The sequence below is a fragment of the Diadema antillarum genome, unplaced genomic scaffold (assembly GCF_040938485.1).
Source record: "Diadema antillarum isolate AM-2024a unplaced genomic scaffold, OU_Dant_1.0 scf00000048, whole genome shotgun sequence".
In the NCBI taxonomy this organism is placed as follows: domain Eukaryota; kingdom Metazoa; phylum Echinodermata; class Echinoidea; order Diadematoida; family Diadematidae; genus Diadema; species Diadema antillarum.
The window spans coordinates 609,769-622,377 of record NW_027270937.1 but is presented as its reverse complement, the minus strand read 5'-3'; the positions used below and the strand labels follow the sequence as shown (position 1 = coordinate 622,377).

The window sequence follows — 12,609 nt, the reverse complement described above, 5'->3', positions numbered from 1 at the left end:
AAGTTTCTGTATTTATCGAAGGTCATCATCCATCCACATTGGCAGGACCCATTAAAGTGCATGATCATTACTTCGTAATGTTTGCTGCTTTGTAATGTACTACATACATGCATTTTCTCCAACATTCAACATTTCTCCAACATCCACTTTGTGAGCACGACTCTCCATTTTCTTTTCTTTTCGCATTTCCTATAAGTTCTAGCTCTTTCTTTTTGTATACATGTGTGATCTTGAGCAGAGGCTAACTCGTGAAGTTTGACGAGTTAAGCGTGAAAACATCCGAGGCGACGCATGCACAGCCACCTCAGGATGCAACTCTCTTCACAGTGTTTTTGCCGCAGCATGCAAAATGCTTTTCGTTCGAAGTTTCATTTTACCTTTATCGCATGGATTTTGAAACGATTGCGTCTCCAACGTTTTGCCGTCGTTTAAAATAGACGAATAATGGGGAGAATTGCCTCCCGGTGCATGTTGAATGGCAGCATCCTCAGTACCGCATCGATCATGTCTCGTCAGTGGAATGTCATTCTTCTTCTTTCTCGATTCTATTCTCTCTCTTTCCCCATCCATGTATCTCTCTTAATGTCGTACGCTGCCTCCCTGTCACGTGGTTTCTCTTCCAGCCGTAGGAAGTCGAGGCGTACACGTCGTTTCCCCATGTCATCGCTGCATTAATCCAAGGCAATGTGTGTAAGACTCACGTTATTTTTTTATCAGCCTTCTCCGGCAGATGAACAGCGCAATGTATTTTTCTAACAGTGACTGTCGTTTATGTGTCTTTTTTTTTCTCTCTCTCACACACACCCTCACTTACTATCTCCAAAATGCCAAACTCGTAATGCAAAACGGCACAATGTTGTCTTGATGTGTGTATGAGCGTGTGTCTGTAAGGATGTGTGCGTGTGTGTGTGCGTGTTTCTTCTTATACGTGTGCTTTTTCTGGAATGCATTGGAGCTGTGTGCAACGATTATTGTTACTTTGAAGGGCATGAAGACTGGATGGACAATAGAAAAGGATTTTCGAATAGGAAAATGAGGAAAAAGAGGGAGAAAAAAATACCTTTTTCTACCAGTAGCGCTATTTGGCAAGTGGCATTATTTTATGCACTTGAGAAACAAGGTAATGCGCATAGAATGAGAAAATATATAGACGTCAGAGCTCTCTGATGACCTTGATATTGCATACCCCCTGAAAAAAAAATATATATTTTCTACATTTTATTTTTATTTTCTACATTTTATTTTTAGCATTGCCTTCCAATTCTTTTGACGTTGAGGTATTGACCAGCCATAATCTTCACTGAGCTGTATTGATAATTGTAACGTTTCAAAAGGTTTCACTTAAGCATACGAGATTACAAACATGCTTTGGTGTACCTGCGTCAGCATAACAGTATTTATCAATGTGCAATTCTGCAGATGTAAAGTTACTGATAAATGAATTAATGTGAATGCCGTAACAGTATATAAGTGTATATTAGAAAAATGAATTATTGCTAAATATTTGTTCTTATACTGTATGTCTTTATTCGGGTGTTTATTTTGTGTGTGTGTGTGGGGGGGGGGTGTGGCGCGCACGTGTGTTGTGTGTTTGCAAAAAAAAAAACAGTACACTGTATAATGTGTATGTGCGTTTGTATGTGTCTTTATTGTACGTTTGTTCGCTTGATAGCTTTGAAGATGAAAGGAAAATGTCATAAAGTGTATATGTTTCTTTTTTACGGGTTTCACCAAGGAGCTTTGTGTCCTTGCAAAGTGAAAGTACCAATATCCATTAGCAACCATGGTTCACAGACGTTTTGTATGAATTTGAAAGGTATACTTTATATTTCTTACGCGACATATTATTGTATGTACGTATTGTACGTGTTGTACGACGCCTGTCAACATTGATGATGATAATGATAACTAAAATAATAATAATAATAATAATAATAATAATAACAACAATAATAAAAATGATAATAGTTCACACTTATAATTGATGTGTGTATGTGTGTATAATGTAGACGAAGACCTATGTTAGAAATACATGTACAATCTTGTATATGACAAGGCTATAGAAAAGTGTGATGCAAAAGTGCCATGCAAAAAATGAAATGGTGAACTATCGTGTCACCTTTTGACAACTATTTTTTTCTTTGGTCAGTCCCATCAATCATTCAATTCACACAATCAATCAATCAATTAATTAATAAGTCAATAGATCGATCGATCAGTCAATCACTTCTGCCCTCATGGGCGAAGAATGTTAACAAGGCATTGCTGAGACAGTCTGTGATGTACTCTACTTTTCTTTCGTTCACATTTTTTTTTTGTAGGAAAGGGAGACGTAGATTGCACCGACTGACCCGCCATACGTCTGACGGTTCGGAGTATACCTACCAGTTCACACCCATCTCCGATCGACGCGGGGACATAGTCAAGACGTGATTCTTTGAGAAAAGGACTTCAGTCTTCTGAAAAAAAAAAGAGAAAAAAATCAATGCAAAAAAATCGGAATCAGCACAATGTGCTTGTTGCTTTTCTTTGTTTGTTGTAAACTCGTGGAGGTCACGTGGGATACAATGTATAGACTCAACTCTTTGGAAGGATTGCTGGGTGGCGGATGTTGTCAGAAACCAGTGGTAGTGTACAGTCGGCGCACATACCGTTATTGGAAAGTACATGTACCAGGATAGCGAAGTTCCTAACTGGTTGGGGTTTCTATTGCTGGCGCATGTCCGAACCATTTCTTCCCAACAAAACTAGAATTATCTGGAACGTTTTCGTGCGTAACTTGTATATTGATTAGAAGCCATGGTATATGTATATGACATTCGTATTGATCCCTTGTAAGCATAATATATATTCTTCTTCTTTTTTTTGCGTGAAGTAAATTCTATTTGTACAAATCTTTTATGAAGCATAATGAATACTCATAATTCACAGCAGACAGAGAGTTAGAAATTAGCTCATGAGTCCATTACAGGGTGTGTTATTTTTGCAAAAGAAAGAATGACCAGGTGTTGTCCATTTCACCTTTCGATGTTTCACATTGGGACATATTTCATCAACGGTATGGACTTATGAGAAGGTCTAAAACGTGTGCCTTTATCTCTTCGTCTGTGTTGTCTTGTGTACTACAACGGTACATTTTTAAAGATTTTCTGTTGTGAAATACTTTTTATGGGTGCTTTAGTGGAGAGAAGAATTTAGATTAGAGAAGAGAGATTTTACAGTCGTACCAGCCATCCTGAATGATTGTAGCCTTTTTTTAATGTCACTTGTTTCATTTTACGTTTCGTAATAGTGGGCTGTGATAGGTTTTGTACATAATTTTCTTTTACATGAATGTAAAAGAGGTAATATTTGAAGATCCTGGTAAAGAGGAACGCTGAGAGAAAAACGAATACAATAGTGTTCTTCTGTATCTTGAGGGTATATGGCAAAGGAAAAAATTGTACACTGTGTATCTATATAAATGTGAATTCTGTAATTGTCTAGGACGTTCAAGATTATTCAGATAGCTATGCAGCAGTTGGGTGTTGATGATGTTGTAAATATTAAGATCGAAGGTTTTCATTTAATAATGTTGTACCCTTCAGAGAGAACGGGAATTTGAATTTTATGTTTGTTTATATTTTTATGCAAATGATATCCACTGATTCATAAGAGATTTTCAAAAAGTTCGCGAATCTTGGTAATTCACTTTGTGATGCTTAATGTAATTTTAGCTGTAGAACTGTTATAGGCCTATATCATATGAAGAGTTTTATCGCAAAATGAGCTAACTCCGTTCTTGTTTTGTTGAGATATTTGTTATTGAAGCTGCTAAAAAAGATAAAGAAAAGAATACGAAAATACAGGATACGTTTAATCATAACTTCTAGAATATGTGCCTACCTTGTTATGTCGCACATTAGTGAGGTATTACTGGAAAGGTTTAATTTTGCTCCATCAAATGATAGACTTACCTTGAAATGTTTAAAAATGGCGCTTAGCTCATTTTGCAATAGATCTCTTCATATAATATCTAAATATAATGCTACCGGAAGTTATAGTCTCTGGCGTCTGTAAAATTATGGTTAGTTATGGTATTTGTCTTGTGCCTCTTTGCCAATTGGACTTTCGTCATTTTTAAGAGCATAATTATGTATTGTGATGAAAAAGCTTGCATATACTTAGGATGACCATACCACTTTATTTCCATACAAATGCGTAAATTTCAAAGCAAACCATTTGTTGTCTTATAAAGCAAAATTGAAACAGATTGGGAAGTGAGTATGACTTTTGAATGTCTTTCAAACCTTTGTACATAAAGAAATCGAATATTCAAACGTCTTTTGCATATCACACGGGTTGTTTGTTTCTTGCTCATATCGTACGCACGCAAGGGCGGGGATTGGCTCCCATTTGTTGTGACAGTGATTTATGACAATGACGTGTGTGTGTATACGCCTATACTGGTTTGTGTGGTTGTGTGTGTGGGTGTGTGTGTGTGTGTGTGTGTGTGGAAGGGTACGTGGATATACGTTTGCTTCTCGTTTATATCAGAAATGTTAGTGAATATGGTGAAAATAGATGGCAAAGTAGATGGCAAAGTAGATGGAAAGTAGATGGCAATTCATCTATAGGCAAGGAGGTGCCAGGCAAGCTCGTCCAGTACCTCCTTAGTATAGGAGCGGTTATATTTTGTGGGCGTGTGGGTGTAATTTTACCAACTTTCGCTTTCATATGATGATTACAGTGACAATCCGATAGTTCATCGCACTTCGGTTTCGTAATGGGAATGGAGGTCATTAAAATAAACTGGGGTCCGTGTTAAAAGATCACAGGATTGTGATTTGATTTTAACTATCGCGATGCCGGTACCCCTCAGATGAGCTGAAATTAAATTTCTGGACCTACGATAACGAGGACAGAACAGGTCAGGGGCAGAAAAACAACTGGACGTCATATCTGTTATATCTTTCAACTGACCCACAGTCTTTGACTATTCATATTATACGTATGACGTGCATGCAGTTGCATATGTATGGACAAGGGATACCTCAATGGCAAAGAAATATATATATATATATATATATATATATATATATATATATATATATATATATATATATATAGATAGATAGATATAGATCTCTCTCTCTTTGTCATTGAAACGCTTTGTCATATAGGACCCCGAAATGAATCAATTGTGCTTGTATCTGACGTATACGTACATCCCATTTCATGAATTTGCACTTTATTGCATTTGCATTCTCCGCTGCAATGTTTTATGTCTCATCGTTCCGTTCGGATTCGATTTGAAAAAGTGATGGCGTCCCATCTTGCTCCCAATCCTTATATGGGTTTTGAGAGATTTTAATTTGATTTCACGGCAGCACTCTGAAATGTTGTTAGTGGGCAGAGAAGCCTCCGTATACCTTAATGCTGAAATGGGTAGTTCGTTGGGCGTTAATTTGATTCCGTTAGCTTTTAGGCATGATGTGGCGTTTGTGAAATTCACCGCTCCCCGCCCAATATTCAAAAGTTCCAATGAGGAAAAAGGAAATCTGATGACCTGACCTAATTTCCTAAGCGTCATCATCCTTTCAGGTAGTAAAAGTACATGATGATAAAAGCAAGAAATATATCCAAATTGCTTTCGATACTTCGATACTGTTCTGAGATAGTCTTTCTTTTATCTTCAGAGACTCGCTCCTTTTTCGATCATCGGCAAAAGCCAAAATTAACTTCCTTTTTAAGCTCACACACGACACATGCAGAAAAGGTCAAGATGTAGTTCCAGCAGGAGAACGCTACTGGCAGGTTGTAATTGGAGCATGATAACATTCACCCAATTACAGGACATCTCTGATTTCCAAGCGCGACATGAACTAAAGCGGAACATTGATCTGAGGTATACTGGAAGTTATGAAGTATTCGTCCATCACCATTATCCTCTAGTAATTCCATGTACGTCATCTATTCGCATGATTCGGTTCCTACTGTATACAATGTAGTATGTAAAAGCAGCTCATAAGTAATCTGTTTCACGTCAAGTGGAGAGCTATCTCGAATGGGAGCATTATGATATTTGAAGGTGATCGAGAACATCAGTTTACCCGTTGCTTTCGATCTAATTGTAGATCTGTAAAATGCTTCACGGCATTTCTGGGTCCTCTCACACTTGTCGTAAACGACTTGTTATAAAGAACTTGCAGAATTTACAATATTCTAAATGTCGGAATACCAGCGATCAGTACGGATATCTTGGGAAGAAAGTGAAAGTGGCTGGAGACTCAAAAAGTTTGGAAGATTGTGTCTTCGGCACTTTTTTTTTCTCTCTCTCTCTCTTCTTTTTTTATGGAGGACTTCGCAATAAACACCTCAGTCATGATTGTGACCAGTGACCGAGTTTCCATATACCAATATTTCTGAATCCAAGGAACCAAAGTTTTTCTAATGCAACGATCCAGGGTATAGTTTGGGGGAGATACATTTTACTGTCACTACACTGAGACAGGTTTTGTTTTGGCTTATCCTATACAGTATATTATCTACTTCAGGACGTAAGTCTCCATTTGGCACGTCACTTTCAGGCGCTTTATGATGGGTGTCGGAAGAAAATTCCAGCACTAATAGACATCTGTTGCACAAGATTTTATAAACTTCGATGGGGATCTACCTATACATGTAGAGTCCTTGAAAATGGAAACGTGACCATCCATGGTAGACAGCGCGTCAAAGTATGTAGTCATGGTAGTGGGTTAATAAATCTCCTTCTCCTCTTATACCAATTTTAATTTCAGTTTTTGTTATATTTTGAGTGTAATACATATTAGTATATGGTATGTTAAGTTATATACAGATTTGATACTGCAAACATGATATTGGTATTTTATTGTATTATTATCATGTGTTTATTTGTATGTATGTGTTCATGCAAGGCCTCCAATTCAGAACAACAGTGTTTAACCCACTGACGGAGCCACCCTGTGACAATAAAACATATTAAAAAATAAATAGATAAATAAATACCACGTATATTATCACGCTCCCATTAAAGATTGTTTTGTTTGTTTTTGGTGTTTTTTTTCACTCGACGTGGAATGGATTACGAAGCAGTTTTGCATGCTGCAGTGAAGTATAAGCATACACAGGACCCACAGTAATGTCGACCTAATTTGCTCATTCTTTTTACCTCTTCAATAGTGAAAATAGACAGAAGGCGACATAAATTAAATGAGAATACTTTTTTTTTTGCATTTATGATTCCTGTTGAAAAGGTGATAAGTAGGAGTTTTCATCTCTATCGCAATTATTTGCGCCTCATACAAAGCTACTTTGTAAGGTATACTCATGACAAATTTATTTGGCCTACAATGGCAAAACACACACATGACAATCTGGCATGTCTAGGGGGTGTTTCATCAACGTTTGTCAGCGCTGACAACTTGAATCACCATAGTAACAGTCAGTGACCAGAGCATCTCAGCCAATCAAAACCAAGGATTTTGCTGAAATTGTCAGCGCTGACAAACGTTGATGAAACACCCCCCAGAACTGAAGACGTACGTTCATGACATTTTGCTTATCCCTCTTAATTTTGTGTACTTGATTATTGCTATTCTGCTATTGTGGCGCGACTGACAATGTAAACCTCAGCACACACACACAGATATATATTTATATATACCATATATACATATGTATATATATATATATACATATATATATATATACTAGTATATATATATGTATATATATGTGTGTGTATATATTTATGTATATCATATATATATATATATATATATACATATATATATATCATACGTTAGCTTTCTCTTTCTTGTTCTCTGAGTAAAATGAACTGTCAAAAACAACTTTATACATCTTTTAAGGAATGCCGTAAATACAATGTGATATCATGACTCATTACGCATATAACACTCATTTGATAATGATGTGGATTGCATAAAGGACTAAACAATGCTAAAAAGAACTGTATCAGGTGTAGGTGAAGAAGTGTTAGTCAGTATAGTAGCTGTGATTGCTGCGTGTTCTGTGAAGAATTATGGGATCCTGTCACTTGATAACGTTGTAAATATGTGATTTGTGACCTCTTATTTATGTTTCCATTTCATCAGCACATGTCAATCACCAACTGTCCATCAACATAATATATTCCTCATGCTAAATGATGACACCAGCTATTCAGTGTTTTTTTTTTCTTTTTATCTCAGAAAATGTATTACAATCATAATCACACTTGGATACACATACACAACTCTTTACTGTAAACAGCTACACTGTAGACTGTATGTTTAACTACTACAGATTGCCATCGTTATTTCCTAACTCTATTTTCTTCTGCTTTATACAAAGTATACGTTCAATCAAATGAAGAGAATATCACTATCAACCCTCATTCGTTCAAAAATAAAACAAGAACATCTACAACTGCAATGAAGAATTTACAGTATCATAATATAACTATATAGTTACTTTTTGTTCATTTTTACACGACGGAACAATTAAATGTTCAGTCGTCATTAAAAAAAAATGCTTGTTCAAAGATCCTTATTATTTCTCAGCCATAACTGCCTTATTTTTTATACATTAACAGGAACCCTGGAAGCAAAAGTCTTCAATCGCCTTCTTACCGAAAATTATTATATTACAGTCGCGATTTGCTGTGCCAAACTCTTCTCAAATAAAGGATAGACTTCAATGTAGCCAACAAAGTTAAATTGTAAACATTTATCTTTGTTTTTACCCTGCATATTATGTACAGAACGCATTATCTATAGTCTTAGGACATGCATCATTTCAAAGACCCATGTATCATATTATTGATAAGAACAAAGTGGAATTAGACGGTTGATGGAAATGGGATTCTCTTTCGACAACGGTAATTGTTAATCGTGCAAATATGTAAATTGCTAAAATCACGTCATCAACATTATAAACTGCGATTAAAAGTTACGTTTTCAAAGTACGTCGATTTGTGGGGGTTTTTTATGGGTGATGTTCGTTATTCTAAAGGTTCGTTAATACGGAAATGAAATATTCGTTATTCCAAAAGTTGATTTATCTGATTATAAAGCAAATTTTGCTAATCCGAAAATGAAAAGGAGAATAATCATCATAATGAAATTTTGGAATAACGAACCTTCAGATTATAAAGAATTCCGGAGTAACGAACAGTGACTCTTTCTTATACCAGATTTTCAACAGTTTTTAATTTTCATCGCGAGACCGAGAGAAGTGGTAAGTATATGTGCATTTGCTGAGTACAATGAAAATACATGGATCTTTTCGAAGAAACCTTCATTGAAACTTTATTGAAATCCATGCGAAATGATACGATCCGTTGTATGATTAAACAGGCATGATATGGATACAAAATATTTTCTTTTCATGGAAAGAAAGTGAATAAAGGCAAGGAACGATGGCAAAGCAATCCTCAGACTGAGCGAAATTTCACATCAAGGGTTGAGTTGGTATCTATCAGCTACACACACATTAAAATCTAAAAATTTGATTCATAAGATATACACTCCCTCTTGCGTGGTTTCAACAGGAACGAAATTCTTTGAACGTTTCATTGGTGCAAACCATCTACAAGTCAAAACAGACAATTCTTTCGGTATGACATTATCACTTGTATACCAACACTCTTGAATGTCGTATTTAAAGATGGTTTCATTGCTTGCCAGTCATAGAAAAAAATGCGGGAATTCAACGATTATCGTTATTTTCGAATACCACATTTCAACTATTTGCACAGACTACATAGAAACGGCTCCGTGCGAAGTGCCAAGAATAAAGTAATTGCTGTTTAAATGTGATAATGGAGTGTCATATTATGCACACCATATTTTGCTGAGAGATAATGCAATAAAAGGCCGATTTTTCTTTATTCAGCAACCCTGAGGGGAGATGTAATGCATGAACCTCACTTGAGTTGTATACTGAAATCTCCGATCTATGATTGTAATGAGACAACTAGTGACGAGAACGTTTTGAGAGAATATATTCGGCTTATAAATTCACTTTGAATGAAAAAACACCATAAAATCAAACAAAAACAACACGACTATACAGAGAAAGGCTTACACGTTAAGTTACTTGATATGGTCGGACATATAGCAGGACGCATATAACATTTCCAATTACATTTTAGGACGAATTTTCATAAATACGAAAATATTTGTAGTCACTATCATATAAGACGGGTGTTACGGTAATTCACATTACTCCGCTTTGTCCCTGAGATTGTGTTTACGATGTGGGTATATTCCATTCTTTACCCAGCCTCTACACCGCATTGTTACTGAAAAGCAGGTCGACGAAAGCATGGCGCTTTCTCTTTCTAATTCTCTCTCTCTCTCTCTCTCTCTCTCTCCCTTTCTTTCTTTCATCCTTCTTTATAGTCTCTCATATGGATGGATCTATACATACTATACCATTAGTGGAAGGATTCATAGAGCATTTTCACGTAATATTGCCACTAACATGCTACATTATTTTGATACATTCAAAATACGTTAATGAAGGTAGAAAACGATACTTCAAGTTTTGTGGGTTTTTTCACTGAAACATATACTATGGATTGTATTTACATCTCTTCGAAAATAGATACTTATTTATAGATGCCATGCTTACAAATATTGCATCTTGTCTATTTACATCAGATGCAAGCACTACAGAGAAGCAAAGAATAGCGGTCTTTCAACAATGTCTACACGAACGCACTCATGTTGCTTAAGTGGTGTAAACAGCATGGCTGTACTCAACTTAATGAAATTCTTGCGTCGAGTGTGAATTTCATCAATTTGAATTCATATGCAGTATCTGCTACATGCTGTAATTCAGCAGCACTGACTGTCGGGCGGAAACTCGGTGGTCCAGTGGATATAAGACGCCTGTCCGGTGATCAGGAGGTCGCTGGTTCGAATTTAACCCGAGTATGAAATGCCCATTTTTTTTTTAATCATGGCTACTAAACTAAAACACTGATTAATCCGGTGCTTATTTACGTCGATGTAGGGCAATTTTTCAATCAGTTGCAACATGGCTATACCCGAGCGTTGATTGCTTTCCATAAATATATCGTTCATGAAGCCGTGCAAGAAGTCGGTGGAGGGAGATGTTGCGAAAAGGTAATTACATTGTCTCACACTCCTCATCAAAATCGACACGCACTTCTTTTTTTCTACTCACTAGTACACAAAATGAGTTCTTACTTTTTCATCAGGGTAATGCAGTCCGCGGTGTGGTGGACACAGCGCTGGCAATTACTGCATAGTACCCCCAATGTTTCGCACCAATAATCATTTACAACCCATTACTGTCTAGTAAGTTTGTCGAACTTTTACACTTTTTAATGCGCTAACTGAACTCTTCTCTTCTTGCAGCTTGAATGTGCAAAGCAGCGGCCTCCTGTTGTGACGTGTTTATAATGGCACGAATTCCCTGAAGCGAATATGTCTCAAACACGGGAGAAAGAGGTGACAGTGAAGTCTATAGTTTGCTAAATGATATCTCTAACAATCTATTGACTATGTTTGGAGTTGTTCCACAGTAAACGCAGTTACGCCTTATTATTCAGTCAGATACACACACACACACACACACACACACACACACACACACACACACACACAATGCTAGAACTTTGTGAAGGAGGGGCTACACAAAAGCGGGATGCGATATAATTATAGTCTGGGTGTCAAAGTCAGTTTTTGCGCTTCAACCTTGTTTTTTAATGGTTTAACCCTATTTCGAGGGTGCTGCATCAGAATCTGGATGATACAACTCTTGCTTCATTGAGGATTTTGAGATATTCATGATTTTTGATGGCCATTTTGGAGGCCATCTTGAATACTTCACGACTGTCTTGTGACTTGTTCTGTTGTTTATAATGGCACGAATTCCCGGAAGCGAAGTGTCTCAAACACGGGAGAAAGAGGTGACAGTAAAGTCTATGGTATAAATAAAGTGGCTAAATGATATCTCTAACAATCTATTGACTATGTTTGGAGTTGTTCCACAGTAAACGCAGTTACGCTTTATTATTCAATCAGATACACACACACACACACACACACGCACACACACTAACACACAATGCTAGAACTTTGTGAAGGAGGGGCTATGCAAAAACCGGGATGCGATATAATCATAGTCTGGGTGTCAAAGTCAAATTTTGCGCTTCAACCTTATTTGACGGTGCATCCAATTTTTTTAATGGTTTTACCCTATTTCAAGGAATCAGAATCTGGATGATGCAACTCTTGCATCATTGAGGGTTTTGAGATATTCATGATTTTTTATGGCCATTTTGGAGGCCATCTTGAATATTTCACAACTGTCAACGATTCAAACATTGCATCAACCCTGTTCGGATCAACGCCCTCAAAATAGGGTAATTAAACTCAACCATCAATTCATTTTCACTTTTCCCATCATTACAAGAAGCACTTCCTAGAGTATGGGATTTCATTTCTGGCGGCCATTTTGGATATCTCCGACCCCTCAGGTATGCAAGAGTTGCCACATCCACATCGGATTCAGCACCCTTTACATAGGTTAAAACCATCAAAACTGTTTTCAGTGGGTTTTTTTCAGTAACAA

The 12,609-nt window shown here is 36.7% G+C and overlaps 1 pseudogene; it reads left to right on the top strand.

Moving 5' to 3' along the window:
• Positions 1-4,746, top strand: part of LOC139715429 (glycerophosphodiester phosphodiesterase domain-containing protein 5-like) — a 57,944-nt pseudogene extending 53,198 nt beyond the window's left edge.
• Positions 4,747-12,609: the final 7,863 nt, after the last annotated feature.